Below are 6,086 nucleotides of genomic sequence, written 5' to 3'. Positions count from 1 at the left end.
TGGACTAGAACTTTGTACACCCCAGTCCAACACTGGCATCTCCAAACCACCACAGCAATGTGGTTGATACATAGCTGGTCTTTGGGATGGGCAATAAATGAGGTCCTAGCCAGCGATGTGCTCATCCTCAATTTGCAATTGCAAACAGCAGTTTTGGGGAGATGTGCAATCTCTACCTCATGTTTCCCTGCTTTCAAAGTGGTTTAAACCTGCCTCTTCCCCACCCACCCCCAGCTGTCACACACTCTGACGTTCCCAGCCTCCTTCCTGCACACTCCCCAGACCAGAACACCTCGTAAACCTATTCATTGTCCTCTGTCCAGGGACCTCCCCACATCTCAACTGAGCGGTCAATACTCACCCTCATGCTCGAGCCCTCTTTCAATAATAACTAGACAAAATATGTCTTCCATGCCTGTCTCGTTATGTGGAGGTGCTGGTGCTGGACAAAGTTAAAAATCACACAACACCAGGTTATAGTCCAACAGGTTTAATTTGGAAGCACAAACTTCCAGAGCGACATTCCTTCGTGAGATAGCTAGTGGGGCAGGATCATAAGACCATAGCACACGACCATAGTGTCATGCAACTTTCACGATGTATTGAACAAACCTAGATTACTGTTAAGTCTTTCAACTTTTAGAATGGGTTGCAGGTTTCGGTTCATTAGTATGTAAATCCCAGAACTTCTTTTTAAAGTCACACTCCTGAGGTAATTTAAGGTTTTATTTTAAAAGGTGGCATCTCAGCTCAGACAATAGCATTAAAGGTGTGAGGTTAGAGCTATTTGCAGAATTTCATCGCAGATCCAGTCTGTTTTGGTCAAAAAACACACAATCTGCAGGCAGTCCATGTCGGCAGTCATAGTCATAGAGATGTAACAGCACAGAAACAGACCCTTCGACCCAACCCGTCCATGCCGACCAGATATCCCAACCCAATTTAGTCCCACCTGCCAGCACCCTTCCTATCCATATCCCCATCCAAATGCCTCTTAAATGTTGTCATTGTACCAGCCTCCACCACATCCTCTGGCAGCTCATTCCATACATGTACCACCCTCTGGGTGAAAAAGTTTCCCCTTAGGTCTCTTTTATATCTTTCCCCTCTCACCCTAAACCTATGCCCCTCTAGTTCTGGACTCCCCAACCCCAGGGAAAAGACTTCGTCTATTTATCCTATCCATGCCCCTCATGATTTTATAAACCTCTATAGGGTCACATGCTGACCAAACCGAATAAGGACAGCAATTTCCTTCCTTAAGGGATGGACTGTTCGGACAATTTGAATGTGATGAGCTTTGAACATTGGGCATATAATTCCAGATATTCATCAGATTTCAAACTCCACCATCTGCCTTGGAACATTGCCTGGTTCCCTGGATTAATACTTTAGCAATAATTGGACTGGAATTGCCCTCACTCTACTCAAATAATGTTCAGGAGGGAGACGCTGAACAGGCTGGGGCTGTTTTCCCTGGAGCGTCGGAGGCTGAGGGGTGACCTTATAGAGGTTTATAAAATCATGAGGGGCATGGATAGGGTAAATAGACAAAGTCTTTTCCCTGGGGTGGGGGAGTCCAGAACTAGAGGGGCATAGGTTTAGGGTGAGAGGGGAAAGATATAAAAGAGACCTAAGGGGCAACTTTTTCACCCAGAGGGTGGTACGTGTATGGAATGAGCTGCCAGAGGATGTGGTGGGGGCTGGTACAATGACAACATTGAAGAGGCATTTGGACGGGGATATGGATAGGAAGGGTTTGGGGGGATATGGGCCGGATGCTGGCAGGTGGGACTAGATTAATTTAGAGGTGCGGGTATTGGATTGGGGTGGACAAAGTTAAAAATCACACAACACCAGGTTATAGGCGGCAGTGGGTACTGTAGACTAGAGTCAAGATTAGATTGGTGTTGGAAAAGCACAGCAGGTCAGGCAGCATCCGAGGAGCAGGAGAATCAACATTTCGGGCAAAAGCTCTTCATCAGGAATGAGGCTTTGGCCCGAAATGTCGATTCTCCTGCTCCTCGGATACTGCCTGACCTGCTGTGCTTTTCCAGCACCACCCTAATCTTAACACCAGGTTCTAGTCCCATCAGGTTTATTTGAAAGCACGAGCTTTCGGAGCGCTGCTCTTTTATCAGGACCTGCGCTCCGAAAGCTAGTGCTTCCCAAATAAACCTGATGGGACTATAACCTGGTACTGTGTGACGTTTGACTTAAGATTAATTCAGGATATCTGGTTGGCATGGACAAGTTGGAATTTTGTCGCTATGCAGTTCAATGGCTCTGATGAGGCACGCAATACTCCAGTTGTGACCTCTCCGAGCCATCCTGGCACCCGAACTCAAAGCCTCTGCCACCGAAGCCGGTCCTCTACCCAGCCTTCGCCCAGATGAGGACCCTTGCAGATTTCCTTGCCTTGGATTTATATCTGCTTGCGCCTCCTGACTCTTGACGTCGCGGCCTGGAATGGATTGCGGCTCCCAGTCCTGTCAAGATGCAGAGTCTGCCAAACGAGAAGCAGGCCTGGAGGGGGAAGGCGGTGAGAGATACACAGAGACGGAGAGAGAGTAATCCATCTTCCTCTTGTCTCTGGGCAGACAGCCTCATAGTGCAACTGATGACTGGGCGATGACAAAATGGTTGCCACACCTCCAGTCTGCTGTCGCTCCCTGGCAAAGGGATTTCTACATCCTCAGAGGCAGGAGGTCCATCAAGCCAGCTGCAGTACAATTTAACTGATCACTTACCTCCTAGATATCTGTTGATCAGTTCTGAACCTATTCGATGATTCCACGGGATTCCAAGCATTCGCCATCCGCTGGGAGAAGAAATTCCGTTTCGTCAACTCTGGTAAGACTCTGCGCGTTCTTCCGAAACTGCGTGCCCGGTTCCAGATACACACCCCCACCCCAACCCCTCCTCTCCCATTCCCGTCAGGAGGGAATATCCAAATGCATCTTCCTCTAAAAGCGTTGGAGATTTTGATAAAAGCACCTCTCTAAACTCCAGCATCACAGTTATTATCGCACCCCAGCTATTCCTGACGTTGCATACTTTGAAGTTGAAGTCTGGAAAGAGTACGTTAGTGCGTTAACATCTGTGCTGTAAGATTCTGTTTAGGATGGACGGCACGGTGGTTAACCCTGCTGCCTCACGGCACCAGGGACCCGGGTCCAATTCCAGCCTCAGGGGTGACGGACTGTGTGGGGTTTGCAGGTTCCCCCTGTAACTCTGCGGGTTTGCTCTGGTATCGTCCCACAGTCCAAAAGGTGTAGGTCAGGGTGGATTGGCCGTGCTAAATTGTCCCACAGTGTTCAGGGATGTGTAGGTTAGGGTGGATTGGCCGTGCTAAATTGTCCCACAGTGTTCAGGGATGTGTAGGTCAGGGTGGATTGGCCGTGCTAAATTGTCCCACAGTGTTCAGGGATGTGTAGGTCAGGGGGGATTGACCGTGCTAAATTGTCCCACAGTGTTCAGGGATGTGTAGGTTAGGGTGGATTGGCCGTGCTAAATTGTCCCACAGTGTTCAGGGATGTGTAGGTTAGGGTGGATTGGCCGTGCTAAATTGTCCCACAGTGTTCAGGGATGTGTAGGTTAGGGTGGATTGGCCGTGCTAAATTGTCCCACAGTGTTCAGGGATGTGTAAGTTAGTGTTCGGAATGGGTCTGGGTGGGTTCCTCTTCAGAGGGTCAGTGTGGACTTGTTGGGCTGAAGGGCCTGTTTCCACACCTATAGGGAAGGTAATCTGAATCTTTTCTGGACTCTCTCCAGCTTAATAACGCCCTTCCGATAACAGGGCAGCCAGAACTGGAGGCTAATCCAGAGGGGTCCTCACCAATGTCCTGAAACAGCGTTCAGGCCGGCGCGAAAATTGTACAAAATGGTCTCAGTAAACTCTGCGACCAAGAAGCACTGGTCTCTCCCTCCATTCATAACCCCCATGTGTTATTGTTTCTTTCCCCCCTCTGTTTGTGTACGTGTTCACAAGGGGGAAGTTTATAAAGGGATTAGTGTTTTAACAGGGGAAGGTAGACATTGTCAGCACATAATTGTTTACTTGTAACTGGAGCCCCTTTACTCATTTCAGTTTAATTCCTGTTAACTACAGAAACCTCATCTGTGTTTTATGTCAACCTGGTCTAACAGCCGTGTGAACAGGGGAGAATCGATAAAATCTTTAACTTCTGGGCCAACTCCTAGAATAGGAGGGTTTGATTTCCAGGCCATTACACCAGAGAGATGCAATTATTACCCAAAGACAATTGACAATAGGACAAATAAGGTTCAGGAAATGAACACTGAGCTTACAGACTGGTGAGCTGGGGGGCGCGATAAATTCTGGTCCACGGGGCACTAGCATTCGTAAGGGGGGGGGAAACGGAAAATCTGAAGAGAGTTTTGCGAAGATTCGTCGCCTAGGCTAAGGTTGTGGATGGAGGTTAGCTCGCTGAGCTGGAAGGTTCATTTTCAGACATTTCATCACCGTGCTGGGTAACATCATCAGTGAGCCTCCAAACAAAGCACCGGTGATGTCACCTGCTTTCTATTCATGTGTTTGGGTTTCCTTGGGTTGGCGATGTCATTTCCTGTGGTGATGTCATTTGCTGTGCTAGAGAATCTCGTGCGTGCCTCTGTTTGGCTTGTCCTAGGATAGATGTGTTGTCACAGTCGAAGTGGGGGTCTTTCCTCACCTGTATGAGAGCATACTAGTGAGAGAGGGTCACGTCTTTTTGTGGCTAGTCGATGTTCGTCGAACCTGGTGGCTAGTTTTCGATTGAGATAACACATCCATCCTCGGCCGAGCCAAACAGAGACACGCACAAGAATTCATAGAAGCATGGCATTCCAACCAGAACTCTATCAACAAACACATCGACTTGGATCCCATTTACCATCCCCTGAGAGAGAAAAAAACAGAAGTGGCATCACCACAGGAAATGACGTGTCACAGGAAATGACATATCACAGGAAATGACATCACCAACCGGGGGAACTCAAACAAACAGAAAGCGGGCTACACCACCAGCACTCCGTCTGGAGGTCCACTGAAGATGTTAGCCAGCACGGTGACGAAACATCTGAAAATGAATCTTCCAGCTCAGCGAGCTAACTTCCATCCAGATTTGTAGGGTGTGGATGATTGAGACCTCAGCTGTGCAAGGCTGGGAGTTCCAGTGAATGGGAACGACGAGGGGTGTAGAGCGTGCTCGGAACCAAACAGTGGGGGCCCACATGCCTGTCCTCGGCCTACTGCAGGTTTCCAACCAGTCTCAGTACTACCTGGAGGAACAGCGTCATCTCTTCAGCTGAGGCCCCTAACGTCCTTCGGGGCCTCACACGGAGCTCAACAGGCTCAGATTGGGAACCACCCGCGCTCTCAGCTTTACCTCCTACACTCTCTGTCACCGTGTCCTCCCCTTCCTCCTCCCTCCCTCCCCCCCCCCCCCCCCCCCAGTGGGACTGTCTGCTCTCTCCAGCCCGAGAGAGCGCGGGGACTACAGATGCTGGAGATGTCAGGGTCGAGAGAGGGTGGTGCTGGAAAAGCGCAGCAGGTCAGGCAGCCTCAGAGGGGCAGGAGAATCGATACTCGGGGCAGAGGCCCATCATGGGGAATGCTGTTTAAAGTCACAGATGGACAGCATGGAAACAGACCCTTCGGCCCAACCCCGTCCGTGCTGACCCAGATATCCCAACCCAATCTAGTCCCACCTGCCAGCACCCGGCCCATATCCCCCCAATCCCTTCCTATCCATATCCCCATCCAAATGCCTCTTCAATGTTGTCATTGTACCAGCCCTCACTACATCCTCTGGCAGCTCATTCCATACACGTACCACCCTCTGGGTGAAAAAGTTGCCCCTTAGGTCCCTTTTATATCTTTCCCCTCTCACCCTAAACCTATGTCCCTCTAGTTCTGGACTCCCCCCACCCCAGGGAAAAGACCTTGTCTATTTACCCTATCCATGCCCCTCATGATTTTATAAACCTCTATAAGGTCACCCCTCAGCCTCCGACGCTCCAGGGAAAACAGCCCCAACCTGTTCAGCCTCTCCCTATAGCTCAAACCCTCCAATCCTGGCAAC

The sequence above is a fragment of the Chiloscyllium punctatum genome, chromosome 47, assembly GCF_047496795.1.
Source record: "Chiloscyllium punctatum isolate Juve2018m chromosome 47, sChiPun1.3, whole genome shotgun sequence".
Classification (NCBI taxonomy): domain Eukaryota; kingdom Metazoa; phylum Chordata; class Chondrichthyes; order Orectolobiformes; family Hemiscylliidae; genus Chiloscyllium; species Chiloscyllium punctatum.
This window is presented reverse-complemented; position numbering follows the sequence as displayed.